This window comes from Cottoperca gobio, chromosome 12, assembly GCF_900634415.1.
Source record: "Cottoperca gobio chromosome 12, fCotGob3.1, whole genome shotgun sequence".
Classification (NCBI taxonomy): Eukaryota; Metazoa; Chordata; class Actinopteri; order Perciformes; family Bovichtidae; genus Cottoperca; species Cottoperca gobio.
Window position 1 is genome coordinate 7,108,759 of NC_041366.1, and position 20,219 is coordinate 7,128,977.

Here is a 20,219-nt window from a genome sequence, read left to right on the forward strand (position 1 = left end):
AGTACTGCAGCTTTTGACGCTCCCATTCATTTCCGCTCACCCAAGGCCATCTGCAATGGTTCAGTAGGTTCTAATCCATTACCTCATAAATAGATTTGAAAAATTAATTCCAAGCCAGACGTGGAGTTGCAGCTTTCCTTTTCTCTACCATACATCTGTGTCTTACCCCCAAGCAGTGCTGTGGCATACCCATACAACGCACTGTCATGACTCCACACAGTCAGCACGTAAACCCACGGATAGGGGGGCTAAGTAGAAGAAAAAAATACTAATGGTGCATAATCATCTAATACTCCCATCTGCTACTTCTAGACTCCTAATTTGAGTTTCTATTTTTGTAAGTCTGTCATTGGTGTGTGTGCAGACTGAAAAGTGGGAAGAATTAATACATTTGTCATGCTAAAAGGCAAAAAGAAAGACTTATTGCATTGCTAGTTAGTTACCTACCCTGCATGTACCCAGATGGCCTGTGAGTGTGTGTGTGTGTGTGTGTGTGAGTGTGTGTGTGAGTGTGTGTGTGTGTGTGAGAGTGTGTGTGTGTATCTATAGCAGCACCTACTCCTCTACCTCCTCTGAACCAACGTCACCATTACTGATGTTCAGGCCAGCACGGTCCCCATTGATTGTCATTGTTCCACGCTGTTTCACGTTAGCAGGAAGTCTTTAACCTGTGACCCACATTGTCCTGACTCTGTTTTTCTGCCATTGCTCATGTCAGAGGGAACACAGAAAGTGAAGGCATGATCATTAACCTCTGTCAGGGAAACATACTTTTCCGTTTGTCTGACAAAGCCCGTTTACGCCCCTAATTGGATTTAATGTGAGCACCGTAGAAAGGAAGCTTTTCATTTAAATAGCTGCATTCTACTCCTGAAGAAAAATGCAGTGAAAGAGAAAGCAGAGAGAAGCTGATAGAAAGCAATATCAGAATTTGTCTTTGTTCGCTTGCAGGCTCAAAGCACTTTCCCAATTTTTGTTTTTTGCTGCCATTTAAATGAAACCAGGGGATCCCTGCTGTCTCCTTCTCATTCATTTCCTGCAGAGAGCATTGGTTTCTGTAGGGTGTAAATATGCGCTGTATTGGGTTTTTTTTGGTAGTTGGTTTGTTGTTGAGTTTTTTTTTTCTTATTTGGATTTTTGTTCTTTTTACTGTATTCAGACCTAACGCATTTTTGTGGAGACCTGGTCCAAGCGCAAAAATATGGCTCTTCTTTGAGTATATTATTGTCAGAAAATGTTTTGTAAAAATTTTGATGATGATATCAGAAATAAACATCTAAAGATGGGAGTTGTAATGTCTTGTTTACCTGAATATACTTCACAGTAACTTGGGAAACCTTACGACCAACATTAGAAACCTAGTTATGGGCAGTAATACTCAGCCTGTGAACACAGATATAGTGTCAATGTAACCGTATATTGTTTCTGTGCCCCTGAAGGAGCAGGAGTCTCAGGAAATAACCAGAGATGAAATCCTGCATCATGCAACAATGTTATCAAGTAGCATTTTGGGAAGTGTATGAAACGCAACGCCATTTTTAATCTTTAGTTTATTTGCATTACTTCGGGTGACGGAATTAATCTGGTTTACTACAGAGTTATGAACCCAAAACAATAAAATCTTGAAAATAAAATGGATAAAAAAATACCGAAATAACTACATCATGATGCCGATTAGTCTAAATTCATGATTTGTCAGGTTTGTCCACAAGATGACAAGCAGACAACTTTTAAAAGGCTTGTTTTTTTAATTGAGTTGGTATAGCTGCTCTGTCATAACAATAAATTAGGTAACATAAATTTGGCATAAATACGGCAGCGACGTTGTTTGTATACATATCTACCTACATACTGTGTAACTTTAAAATGATATAAACCTACCAACAGTCAAGATGTGTATTATTGCCTGCAGGTGCCCACAGACAGATACAATCATGTTTTCCTCCATTTCTGATTCAACACGGCAGGACGTCGGAGAATCTCAACGCTTTTGCGACACAGCAAAGAATTGAACGGAAATGATGCGTCTTTGCATTGGCTTAGTAACTAATAAAAAATAAATAGTTTTGTGTAAGGTGTGACCACACCATTAGTGTCCCTCACTCGCCTGGCCCGGAATCCTGTTCTCGTGAAAATGACACTGCGCAGAGCTTGCCTTCGGTTTTAGTTAATATGGGATTAACAAATAGACGCAGACAGAAGCTAAACCAAAATACTTGATGGTAAACTTTAACTATCCATCACAGTATCAACAAAAAGTTACTCCTTGCTATCATCTGCAGCAAACCACTGTCATGCATCCATTGCCTCTCTCCGGAATCTTCCCTCAGACGGGCTCCTTTTAGTTTAGACCCACCACCTTGAAGCTTGGCAACAAATCGATCGCTTTTGACCATGACAGTACCAACACCCAGTTGGAGCGTGGGAACAAGATTTCCATGCATCAAACTCAACAAGAATCCCAGCAGTCCCGCATTTCAACTGGCTTTTGGCTTGCAATGACTCATGCAACCATCCACAACTCTGTCATTGGTTGAAAATCAGTTGACCCTCCACAATTCATAGAATCGTACTGGAAAAGTGACACAGGCTTCATCACCACAAGGATTATACGGGGAAAAAAGTGCCAGATACAAGCAGCTGAGCTAAAACAATACAATAGCATTTGATATTTCATGAAGAAGACCTTTAATAATGGATGTTGAGTTCATAGCATGAGGTAATTCGAGAAGAACGATGAGTTGTTTCCCTGTCAGGACTGTGGCAGTGTTGGTAAGTCTTAAAAATAACAGTATGTCACTTAGCAGAGGGTTGCAAGAAGATAGAAAAGAAAAAGTCCAAAGAAATTCAAGCAAATTATGCTTATTTTAAATTCTTAACATCTGCACATATATGGGTACTTTACAAAGACAGCTTCTGGTGCTATTGTAGCTGTTGAATTACCCTGAAAACATTGATGGTAAAATAAACTTGTCTCATCGGTTCATTCTGCAGTTGTTTCTGCGCCCTTTGCAGGATTTTACAAGCTCTGTGGTTTTTACAGAGAATACGGCTCTGGCTGTTTAAGATACAGAACATACGGCTTTGTTTTAAATGTCTAATGGGAGAGACATATCTGATTTATTTAGTCTGTGAGCTTCCTTGCTGTCTTCTCAATTCTTTGCTCTACTATAAGGTTTCCTTAGCAAATTATGCGACAATTGTGCCTGGGAAAATTCCTTTCAGTCACAGTAAGATGTCAAAACATATACAGTATGAATGCAATTCTGCTGGGCCAGACTGTAACTGACAAGTTAAAGACATTTCAACACTCATTCAAATATCTAAAGACATTCACACTAATACGTGTAATCTGGACCTTTCACCACAAGCAGGACTGCAATCACAGTGTCCAAAGAAAGAGAACACAATCACACTCAGCAGGCTTTGACAGCCTGTGGTTAGCCTGACTGGGGTTTCCTCAAAATAGCAACACGGTCCACAGAGAGCATCATAAGAACAAGAAACACACACCGCAATATGAGACACATTGGAATCTGTGAACACACTGTCACAATCACAATGTGTGAGGAGATTGTCATCCGCTGTAATATACTAGTGTTTTTGAAACTTGTCCACACTATTGCTGCAATCACAAACAAAATGCGACATCATTGTAACGGGATTTATCTAAAATTAAGCCAGAAATAAAGCATGGGACAAAGACGAAAATGGGTGTTAAAGCTGTTCTAAAAAGCATCTTTAAGAGCAGCTTCATACTGAACACAAGCAGTGGAAGTTTTAATTATATGTTACCTTAACCTATAATAATACATGATAAGTTATTTGTTAATTACATTTTGTGTTATTATTAAAGAATACAATTAAATAAACAGTTAAAAACTAATAAATGTAGTGCAGTACAAAGTACAATATTTACCTCTGAATTGTAGTGGAGTAGAAGTATAAAGTAGCAGGAATTGTTAATACTCAAGTACAAAGTACCTCAAAGTGGTACTTAAATATAGTACTTGAGTAAATATTGAGTGATTGTCCACCGCTGCGCCCAGCAAAAAAAAAAACGTATATATAAAAACTGGTGCAGCAGGACCAGAGATATTGTATTTGTCCCCCTCACGTACTCCTCTTTTTCAAAACCTGGCACCTATATTACCCACAATGCAACTCAACTGTCGCGTTAGACATACGGGTGAGTTATGCTAGTGGCGGCTAATGTAGCCTCGAGCCTCTGGCCTCAAGCGGAGACGAGGAGATGGCTACATCTGGTATGCAAAATCCATGGAGCTCCCTTTTAAGGTGCTTTTTGGATAAAGGGCCCTGCTCCGTACAGAAAGGTGTTGATGGCACAAAAATATAATTACAGTATCACTGTATCATCAATGTTGTCCTGCAACTGAGGCGCACAGTGAGTCACTATAATACTGAACAGGCACAGGCAAAGTGTAGCAGAGACGGGAGATCTGTTTGCTTCAGCCACCTGTCACTTCAGATGCACACATCATGCCATCCCGGCCTTGGAGGAACATGACAGGCCCGCTCGCAGTCCGGCTCACAGCGGGTTTCAGGACATGAGGTCTTGCTATCTTTCACTTTTCTCCTCCAGTGATCACACACCCTTTGGGGTTACGTCAGCACAAACGTCAAGAAATTACCAATACTTATTCATCACACATTCAAACCTGTAGCCAGGTAACACATTGGTCATGACCCTTGTTGCAACTGCTACATGAGATCATTTTAGTTGCAGGACAAACCATCATTACTGAAAAGGAGACCTTTTTGTAAAGACATATTTATTTGAATTCAACATCAGTTAACATAAGCTAGTTTTTTACGCATTCTTGCCCAATAAGTAGGTTTATTATAAGTATTGCAAGATATAATGAAATGCGGTGAGCAGCATCATATTGAAATACGCCAAATTGCTATGCTTTGGAATGGTACCAGTTGTTTCTTATCTGAAAGGTTAAAAAGAAGGTCTGACATGGCTTAGGGGTCAGCCTCTTTCAGCTGATTACACACAGCCCACCTCATCTCAGTCTGTGTGAAAAAAGACGGCTGGTGGTTGATTGGCCAGGTCAGGCGACTTTGTAAGTATGCAGTGTCTGATTCTCAGTGACCTTTAAAGCAGGCTGATGGTGTTGTCGCTAATAACTCGAGACTGGAAGGGAGTGGGAAATTCATGTTTGATACATTCGGAGTTCGTGTCTCAATGTTTTGCAACTGTAACTCTCTCTTTCTCTTTCTTTTTCACCCAACCAGGCGAAGATTTCTATGGCACTGTTGGCCCATCCATTGTCAGAAATGGATCTCCTCGGGCATGTGAAATGTTGTGTCCTCATACAGCGTACACTGAATTTTAACTGTATCCTGCCACAGCCTGGAGGAAGCTTTAGTACATTTCATTCACAATTGTTGCTCTCTATAGAAAGCCAAAGAGAGCCCTTTTCCCGTCCCCGTTGGCACTGTACTGTGTGTCTTCCACTTGACCTGAAATGAGCAGTCAACATTTAAAAATAGAGTTTACATGTTGCTATATTTGCTCTCTTATGTTTTTTATGCTTTCATGCATGATTTTTCTTTCAGCATGTCCTAATATAAATGCATTTAGTTTGAGCTGTTTTAAGAAATGTAGATAGAAAGATAGGTCAAGATGAGTGTGTGCAAAACAATATTAAAAGGTACATTAAATTCCGCACAAAAACAATATTTGCTTCAAATGTTATAAACAGCTCCAAAAGCTGTAAGAATTTTGAATTCTGTTGACAATTACTGTTAAGATCTGAGTCAACCTCTTTTGAAATGACAAAGCTCTGGTAATAGTAGTAATACTAATAATAATACTGAATTTTCTGTTGCAAATTTTTTAGAAGGTGATTATGTCTTCATGCTTAAATTCTAAACTTAGTTGTAGTTTTCACAAAGGCTTCTCTTCACAGTCACTTTTAAATGTGTTAAGATAACGTCTTTGTTGTAACTCAAGGTTTTCTTTTCAGAGAAACACACAGAGAAGAGGGCAACAGCCGACTGTTAGATGCCAGCAGGGAGGCTATAAGCGAGGGTTTTCTGGCACAACGACTCACTGTTAAAGGATTCAGCTGAGGGAGAGTCCATCCCCCTGTGACAGAGCAGAGCAAAGCCTTGCTGCTGGGCCACAGACATAGATAGATTTATAGACGCACATTAAAGGTCACAAAGGTTTCCCTACATAATCTTAACGCTTTAACCAGACAGATGTTTCCTTCCGCCAGAAATCTGGAGCAGTAGGGTGTAATAGAGGGGAAGCGGGGACATCATGCGACCCCCTGAAGGGAGGGCAATGAGCTTGAGCTTAATCAGTAGCCTTTCCCCTATGCTACAGTCTCACATAATGACAGGGTAGACAGTTGAGGATGCAGAGACTTAGAAGATGGTGTTGATATTGTACACATGTCTGTTGAAGTTTGCAGAGGGCGTGCAGGCAAAAGTTCATTATGTCAAGATCAGCAGTGAGCTTGATAGCCTGGCTTCAAGCAATGTCATGAAATGGTTTATTCTGCAAATAGCGCTGTGTGCTTGAAAAGTGAACCCCCCCCCCCCCCCCTCCCTAAAAACAGAGATTAAATGATGGAGTCACAACATCTGCTGAATACATTGGGCATTCCGTGACATGAGGAACTGTAATTTGTCACTGTTGCTTATAGTGTCTCTGTATGAAAGGACGGTGAAAGGTTTCCTACCCAGAACATGTGTTGGAGATATAGTGTGTCCAAACTGCATTGTCTATACCAAAGCCTTCATCATCTAGTCAATTACCTTTTTGTTTTTTTAATACATTTTTGCTTTTAAATCCAAACTCAATATGTAAAACTGCTCATCATTTAGAGTTTTGTTTTAGGCATCGTCTCATCATAGCAACCTGTGCTTTGATCATCTGTCCTTGACTATGCTTTTTATTAAAAAAGTATTTAAATCTCATCTGCTAATAAAAAAGACTTAGAAGTTTGCACTTCTAGGTTTCCACTAAATTGTGCAGAAATATTAAGCCTTTTTCACTTTGGTAGCAAATCTGATTCTTCACGCAACTGTTTCACAGTGAAATCTTTAAAGCAAGTGTTTTTAATAAGAACATTTTATAAAACCAGCCTTTTAAACTAAATTAACGATTAATAAATCATTTTCATCCACCTTTTGCAATTTCATACTCTTATTTCAATCAAATGTGCCAGGAAATGATTGAGATCTAAATAAAAAGGGGTATTGTGTAAGCTTCAGTATCAGAGGCAGTAAGTGATTTACAATTATATTGTTGCTAGTTGAAACAACAACCTTTGTCACTTTAATGCCGTGTAAAGGCGAAAATATTTTCTGTGTTGGCAAGGTAATTGGAAAAAAAACAACTGCTTCAATTCACTCGCTTGAACAAGTTGAACATTTCGCCGGAGGTTTCAATGTCTCTCATGGGGTTTCAACATATCTTGCTTGTTTCACTACAAACCGTCTGTAACTCCCTCGTCTGGAGGTTTTAGTCTCTCATGGGATGCAATCACTCTACAGAACTGGACCTCTCTTACCTGACTCAAAACACTTTTGTCTAAATTGGTGCTTCTTGATGCAGAGCCTCACAAGGTAGAACACACACACACACACACAGAACTCATGCATTATTTAAAAATGTACTGAGTGAAGGCTGCACTAAAACCCTCCACTAGGTATGGCCATTAGTATTAGAAAGGGTAGAATGGACATTGAGCAGATCAACAGTGAGGCTGTTTTATGGTGGAGGGAAAGTTGGAATAAGAAAATGGAAGTAGGTGATTGCACTGAAGCTCCAAAACAGCAGGGATTTAAAAAAAAACAGATATTAACAGTTTCTTTCAAGTGAAGAAATATCATCACACTGTTTCAATTGAGTATAAAAGGATGGGTTGATGGGTGGGTAAGTTTGGCTTCACCTGCAATAACACAATGCTGTTTCCTATTGTAAATAACATTGGATTTTTAACACGTTTTATATTTCAACGACGTTAATGTAATTTCATTTGTTTTTACATGTCTAACCATGTTACCAATTCCCCCATGTCACAATAATGTGAATTTGTATGTCCATTGTGTACCATTTTCTTAATTATTTAATTAAAACAACTTTAATCCCTTTTGTCCCCAATGCATAATCTGTGTTTCAACTTTCTGACCATTTTATATTACATTTGAGATGCAGGTGAGGTATGTAAGGGGAGTACTACTGGATCATGTGAAAAAGTTCTATAAAGCCTTTTGTGGCACTAGGGGGAGCTGTGTAAAGTCTGATAAATTGCCTCAAGTGATGTCACTTGAGTTAGGGTCAGCAGAAGACTACAAATTTGGAAATGAAAAAAACAACAACTCATCACCTCTACTTGAGGCTAGGGGCTCGAAGCTACATTAGCAACTAATAACATAACATACCAAAATCTCAAATTATTTTTATTTTTTCTATGATACTGTCCATTTTGAGTCCAACAATGTTAAACAAGCAAATGCTAAACCTGTGAAGTACTTTTTAAATATATAGTTTTCATAGCTAAATCATGCATAACAATAATAGCTCTCAATAAAGTCTGGACAGTGCCAAATGCCTGATTAGTTGTACTTTAGAAACATAGACATCAGTATGAAATGACACGTTTCTATGTTACATTAGCGCCAGTAACTTCTAAACTCTAAGGAGCATATAGCTTCCCATACTTAGTCCAGTACATTAAAATGTACATTACATAAAAGGTCAAATAATTAACTTTTCATTTATCCCATTTGTTCAATACATTAATCCATCTATCTTCAATGTTCAGCAATACATTTTCTACTTGACTCGACTAAATTATCCGAGGTGATGGAAATGGTGAGTCCGATTGGTACTACTAGCATATAATTAAATTCTCTGAAATAAAGTTTCTCACTATGTGTTTAATCTTTTAAAAGTTCAGTGTGTACAGACAGACTGTGTTGGTTAGAAGGTACAGGGAGAGGACAGGCAGCATATCTGAAAAGAAGAAGGAGGGAATGAGAGTACAAATGGCATTTTAATTGGTTGCATGCCCAGAATATGAGATTATTGGCTGTGTGTGGGTTGTTGTTGTTTATCTCTTGTCTTCTGCAAAGCACTTTGAAATCAATCTATTAAAATTTGCCTTTAGGGTGCTTGACTTGCTTTACAGATAATAAAATGATAAAGGTTAAAGACACAGGAGAGGAGAGGAGCGAACATAATCAAAATGTAATAGTTAGATGTGGCTTTTTTGATAAATGTGTGACCTTAGTATCAAACTAAATTCTCTAAGACCCCGAGAGGGGGTTGGATATTTTAAAACTACAATTCAGAGATCAGTTGAGTCCTCACAGTGGGAATTTAATGAGAGACCTATTTAGTGTTTGTATTCAGATTTCAGTTTTATCTTTTTGAGAGCCTTTTGTGCAACATGTGTGAATTATCTTTCCCCTGAGCTACAGTGTACTATGATCCAGCAGAGACCTGAATTAGTCTTACGTTTTTCAAAGTGCTTTTTTTGTCACAGTCTGTCTCTCCTCTCCAACCAAATTTCTTATTCCGCTGGTCTCTTCATTTCCATTTGCCATCCACTACCAGATGCCCTCAGACTTTTCCTCCTTTGCCAATCACTTGACCGCCCCATCCATCTACACACCTGTTCCCTACTTATCTCATCTGCTCTGCAGTTGCCTGGCCTTCCCTGGTAGCTGGACAGGGGTGGCACAAGATTCCCCAGGCAGATTGAGTGGAGGCAGGGCAGAGCAGGGCAAGTCAAGGGGATGGCTTTACAGCTAGGCCAAATGTTTTCTGATCAGGAGGGTGACAAGGAGTCAGGACAAAAGGATGGAGCCGCTCTGGGGGAAGGGCAGGAAGACGACTAGACGAGCAAGGCCGCTCTGTGGGATGAAGGCCGGGGCGGGATCACCAACAAAGTCGGGAGAGAGCAGAGGGAGGCAGTCTGCTGCAGCTCAGTAGGGAGAACTGGAACAGGGGACTGCCAAAGCTTGGCAGGGTTAGGGTTAGCCCAGCAGTTGAAACTGGGGACTGCCGCAGTTCGGCAGGGGAAAACAGAGTCTGTTGCACTAACCCTAACCCTAACCCTAACCACATCAACTGTTGGTCGACCCGCCGACGCAGGTACTCGAACTTGCTTGGTGTTGGCTGTGGAGCTGGGCAGCGGAGGTTTAGGGTTGCTAGGCAGTGGAGACTCAGAGTTAATGGGCAGCGGAGACTCGGGTTTGCTGGGCAGTGGAGACTCGGGTTTGCTGGGCAGTGGAGACTCAGGCCGAGGAGCAGACTGACAGAATGGCGTCTGGAATGCCTTGGTTTCTTCCCCAGAAGCCTGGAAGAGACTTCGAGGAACTCCCATGGCCAGGCAATTTTCCAGGAATGGGTTTGGAGCCGTAGGTTCGGTGGGCTGCAGAATCAGGATCCCAAGGTTTATGGAGTGGTGGCTAGCATGCTGAATACTAACAGGCCTGTGGCTAGCTGACTGGCAGGTTGCAAAACAGGCTGTCTCTAAGCCACACAAAAATCCTCTGCCCCTTTCCTGCATGCCATCCTAAGAGCAGCCTGTTGGACCTTCCTACAAGAGACTTGTTTCCAGTGTCCATAAACACATATGAGGAAATATGAAAGCTCAAAAAAAGTTCATCCTTAAACAGCTCTGCTGGGTCCATTTTATAGTCAGTTCAATCTGTCACGGTGCAGTTCAAAGAGGACCCAAATGCAGTACACACGACAGGCAGGTAGTAATAACAAAAATCCAACTTTAATTAACAAATCTAAATGCAAAACACAGGTATTAAACAAAACTGAGGGAGCAGGCTAAGATAATGAGAAACAGAACAAACCAGGATGGCAAGAGAGAACAGTAGGATCAACGCAGGGATAAACACAGAAGGAACGACCACACCAGGAAACATAGACGACGAACAATGAGACACACAGACACATACACAGACAACTAATCAGAAGAACAGGACACAGCTAGAGGAGGTAGGAAAAGACACAGAGCAGTAGTGTGATTAGACAGAGAAGGATCAAATCAAGGCGGGGCAAACAAATCACAAAAGGCGGGAAACAGACAGGAAGTAAAACAATAACACAAGGTGAGTGTTCTTACAAAGTAAAACAGGAAACAAAAAAACTAAAAGCCAGGATGAGCCTGGCTTTTAATGACATTTGATCAGCTAACACTGCAAGCAAAACTGACAGATAAGATGGCTCCCAACCCTCTGACGAGTAAAAAAATGAAAATGTAGTCCTAGCGATTAATAGGATAAAATGTTGGCAATACATCATGCCTTCTACTTAGTACTTCAGATCTTCCTGTCTTGATTCAAAGTAAACATGTTCTTAGGTAAACATTTAAAAGGAATGTTTAGACATTATGTATATGTGATGTGCTGGTTCTAAAGTACTGCATGGGCTTGAACTGTTGAGCCTAGAAAACAAATTCATCCTGAACTCAGCGCAAAGAGATTTGGGATAAGTAATAGAGTGATGCAGGCATGAGCGCTACAACTTTTTTGGTTTTCTTGTCTCAAAGTCGATGGGTTTTTGGTTAGATGCCTGAAATAATGTCTGTGGTTAGGACAGGCTTAAAATATGTTCACATCGTGTTCTACGACCTAAAATATGTCAGTAAATACCCCAAACGTGAGTTTTCAAGCTTTTAGCCTACGTATCTTAAAAACGTTGGTTTCTAACAAGTGGCTAAATGAGACTCTGATGTTGTCGGGGAGATTACACACATCTACTCACTTGTCCATCTTTACAGCCTTGTTGTGTTTATACTAGCGCTCTTGCAAACAATTCAAACCCAAACTTTCCAATTTGTAGATTATACAGTATTATACTAATTGTAGCTTTTTCAAATTGTTGTGGTGGTGACTTTGTGTACTTTGTTTTATAGCCTCAAGATTGCTTGTTACTTCTGCCAATTGCAGTTATGCTTAAAAAATCATATCATATAAATCATATCATATAAGAGGTTCATTCGTGAAGATAATAATAACAATAATCCGATACAAAAATGATATAGTCTGCTAACTTTCGGGTTGGCCAAGAAAAATACGTCATCCCTGCAGAGTGCATGTTTGTGAAAGGAGCCTAGGATGAAACTACCCACATACAATATAATGTGTATCTCTGGATATATAAATTGTAATTATAGTGATTTTGGAAAAGTACATCCCTGTGCTGTAGATTGCAGACAGCAGTTGGGGGTTGCATAGCAGTGATGCTGCTGTTTGATGCTTCAGTGATTTTAACTTAAAAGAAGAGCCTCCATACACCTTCCCCCATACACATGCAGTTTTGTTTAACAAGTACTATAAATTAAATGATAAAATACATTTTGTGTCCATACCCTCTAAAACAGGAGTAGCCAACGCGGTGCCCGCGGGGACCACGTGAGTCGCCCACAGGGCATGTTCTAAAATAGCGCTAGTCACCATGGAGCTCTCTAAAATTTGTAATTAATTGTTTTGCTGTTTTTTTTATATCAATAACACTTGCTTTATTCTTTATTTTAAAATGACAATATTGAATATAGAATTAAAAAAATAAAATGTTTTATGTATATATGAACTCTGACCCTGTAAACTAAATCTCCATTTCCCTTCTCGCTGAGACAAGCTAGCGGGAGCTTCTACGATGGGGCGCTAGGTGCATTTTTTACGCTAAACATGGCAGAAAAGCGAAAGAAAACAAACTATTTTCACAATGATTGGGAGGAAGAATTATTATTTTACAACAGTGAAAGAAAAGTGTGTATGTGTCATTTGCGTGGTGACGGCAAAGCGGCACATTGTGGAGACACTTTGGTACGTGTCACAGAAGCTACCATGCTAACTAACTAACTAACTAACTACCTGCAGCACTGCGGGCAGAACAAGCCGGGAGTTAAAGCTTTGGGCAGCAGCATCTCTTTTCACGAGGCCGGGGAACAAGTCACAGAAAGCATCGGAAGCTTAATTCTTAATAAAGTACAAGAAAGCCTTTTCGGACGGACGGAGAGGTCTTGAAAGGTGCAATGATGTTATCGAAAACACTGTTCAAAGACGAGAAGAAAGGTTCCGATGTCATCTCCACTCTCCGATGTTACAAAGTTAGTGTTTGTACAAACAGGATATGATCTGAAGATGTAACAATTAATAATTTCCTATACAATTTTACAGAAGTCATACTTTGTACTAAAATATAACTGGTGTGCTTTTGAACAAAATGCTACAAATGTTCTCATTCATACAAAACTGTCTATAAAGATATTTACAAAAACATCAGAGATAATAATAATAATGTTGCATGTTTAAATATATCTGTTTCCTACCATGGTAAATCATTGTTAATAATTATTTTGAGGAATAATTAACATTAACATGTGATAAGACACATATATGAATATTTATTATTATTATTAATGATAATATTATCATTAAAGGTGAACCGTGCACATGTGTTATTCAGGAAGTTTGTATCAAACAAGTAGCCCTTCGTATTATTCAGTACCCTTGAAGTAGCTCTCAGTATCAAAAAGGTTGGTGACCCCTGGTCTAGAAAGACGCATATGAGAGTTTTCTGATCTGATCTGCAGGATCATACTATATGTGTGTTACATGTTACATGTTACAGGTCATTTAGCAGACGGTCTTATCCAGAGCGACTTACAGTGAACTAACTGAACCCCAGGGTTAAGTACCTTGCTCAGGGGCAGCCCTGGTATTGAACTCACAACCATCTGGTGTTGTATTTGAAAGTCGAACAATTGTAAATCACTGTTAAACATGTAATCAGTTGTATAATGTTACAATGCTAAATGATTGATTAGGTTAAGAATCACATATTTATATTTCTACTTATTAAAATAAGTAGGTTGTTAAGGTTAGGGGACCTTCGTTGTCATGGTTACAATAATAAACATGTGGTCAAGGTTACAGAATAATCATCACCAACATATATCATGAGTCGTTATGTGCTTGTTTCTGCCCGTCTTCTTGGGAGGACAGTCTTGTTTTTGCTACAGTTGGAATTACACATAAGCCTTAGCGTTAGCCACAAAACCTTCTCCATTCTCTTGTGTTTGGAGTTTATTGCCAAACTGATTACCAAAACTCCACTCATCTGCATAAACACAACCTGAGCTGTGGGCCTCAGCCCTCCCACGCACAAGCAGAATCATTTGCAGCAACAAAATGATCAAATATTATTGAAAAACAATGGTGTGGAGACTGACAAAGAAAATATTATCACATTTTGTTGATAGTTTGCTCTTTCCTGAAGGAATAATATCCGTTGGAATAATATGTACTGTAGCCCTATGTGAGCAATTCAGAAGTATAATGTGACAAATACTGAATATTAAATAGCAGCAAAACACCCCACTAAACAGGAAATCCTTATTTATGCTCTACTTACTGTATGTTTCATTTCTAGCTCAGACACTATCACACAATCTTATTTTTCCCAAAGGGGCAATAGACATGTTGGGTAAAAGCCAAATAAGAAGAGGAATGAATCCCAGACAGCACAGTAGTCTTGAATAGTAATCAAGCTGAAACACTGTGAGCAGGTCTGATAATAAACACAAAATGCACAAAAGACTAAATTCCGTCCGTACGTGTAATCAAATCCAAAGTCTTGTTCTACTGCTTGCAATCCTGTGGGTCAAGTTAATTTACTTGGAGCTTTTTCATTTCCAGCTTTTATTCATTGATTTGTTGTTTATTTTACTCTATGTTAGAAGACAGGCTTATAAAACAGCATTTCGGCTGGGTAATAATGGACATCTTGCTTTCTGTCACCAGCACAATAGTGCAGTGCAGAGCTGTTTAACAGGCCGCTAATTTAACTGAATTATAGGCAAAATTTGTCAAGGCACATTGTTCTCTGCAGGGCAGGGATTGTGCTAGCGGGGGTCTAATGGCCAGATGGGAGGAAATTGTCCAAAAAGCCCCTGACCTCCAGACACTTGCTGAGCTCAGACAGAGTTGTCATATTCACTCTTCCTGGACAAACTCGCTCGATACGAGAAACGTATTTAGTACATGTCTCTAGACAGGAAGGAAGTGGTGCATTTAGATGTGTCCTTGATATATGATTTAATTCCTCATCTCTTTGACAGATGATTGAAAGTATGTCACTAGATCTTTTGAAGCCGTACTGATTTTCCTCTGATATTAAGGTCTTAGCATCAAGTGATACAGATCAGATTTCCTTGATGTATAAATTATATTTGCTCAGCATCCATTGTGGCATTGTAACATTTACATCAACATGGTTAAAAAATTAAATAATACACATTCAAAGTGAAAGCAATAGAGTGCATCTGATCTCTCATTCCAGGCTTCAGACAGCAGTCTCTAACTCATTTGTGGTCATCTTCAAGGACACAAAATAATTCAAATCCCCTATCGTCCTGAATCTGTCTTAACCAACAAAGCTCCACAGTGCTCTTCTGTCTTTCTTTCTCGTCATCAAAAAAAAGTCAGTTCTCTAAAAATGTATGAGCACACAGAAGAACTTTGTCTTTAGAAGTTTGTGGCGTGTTATTTTTGGTAAAGCTCTTGTTTGCATCAAGGCCGCTAACTTCTAAAGAACCGAATCACGCCTCTGGAGAGTAACAAGTAGAAGTCAGCTCTCATCACTTCACTATTTAAGCAGTTGAAAAGCTCAAACTGAACACCGTTATCAAACAGAGAGAGAGAGAGACTCTTTTTTTTTTGGACAGCCTGACTTGCAAAAAGCTCTGGATCTGTGATGTATTTAAAAATTCATGCAAGTTTTCAGAAGTTTTTGAAGTCAAGGCAAATAATATCTTAATATATCACACTCCCAAGAGAGGCTAAATTGATTAATAAGATTTTGTTGTGCTTGTTGTGAACTGCACAGATTGTAAATGTATTACCTTTTCCAATTACTGTAACTGCACGGTTTACAGAGCTCATAGAGACACTACACCTCGTTCTCTGCAGATGGACTTTCTGAACCATTCGTGTATCGCTACACTTACTGAGGCAATAACGCCGCTCGATGAGAGACACTTGAACCCAGCAGTACAATAGATCCAAATCCATAATATCCTCTCCTGGAGGCCACAGCAGCAATACAAAAACACCCTTTATTGAATTCTCTGCTGGTGGCATAACCCACTGTTTGGTAATTCTCTTGATTTTTATCATTATACAATCCCCTGCTGTCTCAGACGTATTAGTCTGTTTGAAATTATCCATTCATTAATAATACAATGGTCGTACTTCTCTAGTACTTCTCAAGCTCTTACTATAGCCCATCTAATAAATAAGAATTAGACATATTGCAATAATAATGAGCAGGTTGGTTCGACATGCCGTGATATTAGGGTTATTGTTTTTTAAGAACTTCCTTATTCATACCAAAGTTGAACTGTAAAGGGGCAGTCCACCCATGTTACACATCAAGTTCTGTTTACCCATCACACAAAGTGCTATTCAGCCTGTAAATACAGGCTCTAATGTATTTTATGTCTCTGGAGGGAGCTTTCAAAAGTCTTTGCTAAGTATAACCCACGATTCATTACGATACTTTTGCGCAATAGAATGCCATTAGTGTGTAATGCTCCTATAATCTGGTTTTAGGACCAACAATAATCAACGGACATAAAGAATGCATGAGTGTTATTATTGACATCCAAACACCACACAGTTCTGGCTGTACCTCTACAGTTGCCAATACATATATTCATCCTCTCGCTGTCTGGCAGATCCGTCTAATTTCTTTATTATATAGAAATTAACTTAACCAACAATGCATCTGAGGTAATTGAGCCATATATTGTATGCATGGAGAGGGAAGATCATGCACAGCAGGCGTGTTCCTGTGCGCTCTGATAAACTTCCATACGCTTTCACTCTTAACGGCACTTGCATAGTGACTGCATGACTTTCACTCTGCTCCGTGTTGCATGTTTTAATTACCGTAGTGCTTGATGATGTCGCCAAGTGGTGTCATGTATAGTTAACATTATTCTACTAGCATTAATATACATATATTTTCTCTAATGAATAAATGCAAATAGATACAAAAATACTTCTTAAAACCAGTCATTGTGCATAATTATAAAATGTCAAACAGCTGCCACTTCAGCTAAAGTCTTTAACTGTCTACTTATTATCTATAAGGTGTGTGTGTGTGTGTGTGTGGGGGGGGGCTCAGAGAGCGTCTGTGGGGAAACCAGGTTGAGAGTGACATTTTGTCTAACCTCATCATATTCAATGCTCCCCAACTAAGCTGTGACATGATGCATGAAGTACTGGCCCTGCAGTGGTGACAGGGAAATCATTTGAAATATTTGACAGGGTGGAATTAGCTCTGCACTAAAATACAGAGGCTGAACTTGAAGAAGAGCCTTTGCAAGAAGTCCTCCCTGAAAGCCAGGCGAGCGCGTCTTGGACACTGCAGAGAAGAGAGAAAGTGAGGAAGAAAAAAGAAAAGAAAAGGAGAGGAAGGAGGATTAGTAAGAGAATGAGGCTGACAAGGCTGAGATAGATAAACAAACAGCTCAACAGATTGACCGGGGATGGAGGGACGGATGATGAAAGCTACTGTCTGAAAGAGTGACTCAGCCAAAATTCACAATCTTGCCACGACACAGGGGAGAGAAAGTTGTTTTGATAAGTGCCTCATTCCAATATTAGTGCAAGTGTCTCCCTTATGAGAGTTGGATAAAAAACAGGGGAAAAACGGACTGCAGGGAAGAAAAAGATGATGTATTCTGAGCACAAGATACCTGCCGCCGCTTAATTACAGGATCAGTGTCTTAATTACTGTCTGTAATCAGCCGACAGAATGACTGTCCTTTTGCTCATTACCTGAAGCGTGAGTGTTACAATAGACTTTTCACAGCGTCTTCCTCTATGGACACGCCAAATGAAAGTCAATTTCCATCGCTTGGGTAAACAACGGCTTTAACTTTAAAGAGCACTTGTGAGGAATTGAGGAGTTGTAAGAAATTAATGAAATGAAATTAATTTGCTGTTGCTGGGTTTAATGATTGTTGCAGAGTGATACCAGTGCAAACCGGATGAGACTTTTTTTCCTACAGTACATTTAATTGGGCTAGGTTATTACATCAAATCTAGTAGCTTCCAATGCAATTCCCCCTCTCTGTATGTTGAATAATGACTGGTTTATTCTTGTTTTCAAGCGCTTTTTGGTGGAATAATCATTTCTGAGAGGTGATCAACCTTAAAATGTATCAGCGCAAGTGGAGAGGAACTCGCTAGGATATATCATTTAATATAATTAGTTTTCTTGTTGCCAAGGCAGCTGAACCAAGATGCTTTTCTATTCCAACAGTCTTCATTCTCTCTACTACTTGAGGCTTTTTTTTTTTTTTGTCTGGCTGCGTTGGATTATCAATGCTAATTCAATAGTAGGTAAACTGATTTTGAATGACAATTTGTGAAAGGGTTTTATTTATTTCTGCTATGATTTATGAAATTCCTGACAATTTCACAATTGCTTAACCCGGTTGTCAAGGCTTAAGGTGGAAAACGTAAACATGTTTTGATGAAGTTATTGTTCAAGTGAGGAGATGCTGAGACTGGAGCAATTATTTTTGACTAGAACTGTCACACACTTCATGGGCCTCAGGAAAACACCGATGGGAACACTTAACAGGCAGTATTAGCATTACAAAACACTTGGCTGAAAATCTGTAACACCTATTTTCGCATTTTTTTCCCCGCTCTGTGTGGTACGCAGAGGGAGAAGAACACCTGTTTCTACATTCGCTCCTACAGACAGGTATAATCCCTAAAGACAGAGCTGAGGTCTAACATCGTTGTTGTAAATCTTATTTTTTTTGGTGTGCTGTTTCTGGAATGCCCGTGGATTTATCTAATTAGTAGGAGCCAGGTGTTAATTAGCAGAGGCGAGATGGGATCGGCTTGGTTCCGATCCATACTGCGGTGTCTCACGGAGCTCCGACTCTTTGATCTCCCCTGCAGGGCTGAACGCGCCACTGTGCTTGTCATTTCCAATTAGGATGTTAAACAGATATTCCAAAGATAACCCCCTTGTTACCCCTTACCTTCCCTTCCTCATCCCAGTCAGAGGAGTGGAACGACAAGGATGACAAATCGGCGGAGTGAATATTTTCTTTCTGTCAGGTGTTCTCCTCTCAGCTGTCTGATGGGGAAGCTTTAACACTGAACGCAAAGCAACACCTGCTGAGAAGGACATGGGGAGAATACAAAGGAAGCAACAGTTTTTCTGTCACTTTGGATGAAACCGAATCAGATCATTTCTTATTATCGCGGTTATTATTTTGGTGATTTAGAGAGAAGACAATTGAGAAGTAACAGTTCTCCTCAAGCTTATAAACAGGCAACACTCAGCCAGAATGTTCTGCTTACACATCAAATACACTAGATGTTGAGGGCCATTAAATGCATCATCAAGACTAAATGTGTCACCAGTAGTATTGAGGTGTACTTTGGGCCAATCAATCACCATATTATGCTACAGTATGTTTGTTGGCACGGCCCCTCAGTGGCTCACATATGTGCGCCACCAGAGATGAAAAAAAGACTCTACAGCAAACTGTGTGTGGGGCCATAGGGGCCATTATTCTGCAATGCTTTTACTTTTGACAGTTTAAGTACATTTAGCTAATGATAGCTCTTTTAGTACAAGTTTGAATGCAGTACTTTAACTTACTTGTAAGGAAGTATTTTTACATGGTTGTTTCTGTACTTTTACTTCTTCCTACATGTTTGGATACTACTGACATGAATGGAAAGATTGTCTGTCGCTTTCCAAGTATGCAACAAGCGCCAACCAATGGACAGCCATGAATGTTTCTCCATTTCAATTCAAATTTTGCACATGATCTGAATTCCATGGTTGGTGATACTCAACCCAAGCTCTTACAAAATTAAAATTCCCTTACAACAAAACTACATACCCACTTATGTTTCAAAGGAAACTTATTTTCTCACGGATTACGACCGTTTTAAACATGTGGTAACATTGCGAATTAAAACTAAATTAGGTTAGGTTAATTAGGTTACTAGGTTAGGTTAATTAAAAGATCATGGTTTGGGTGAATTTAACTAAGCTTCTTACATAACTTCAGTTACGTACGCAAGTTAAGTTCATTACATAAATTAGGTACGTTACGTAAGTTATTTTAGTTATGCAAGTTAAATTATGTCAACATTTACTT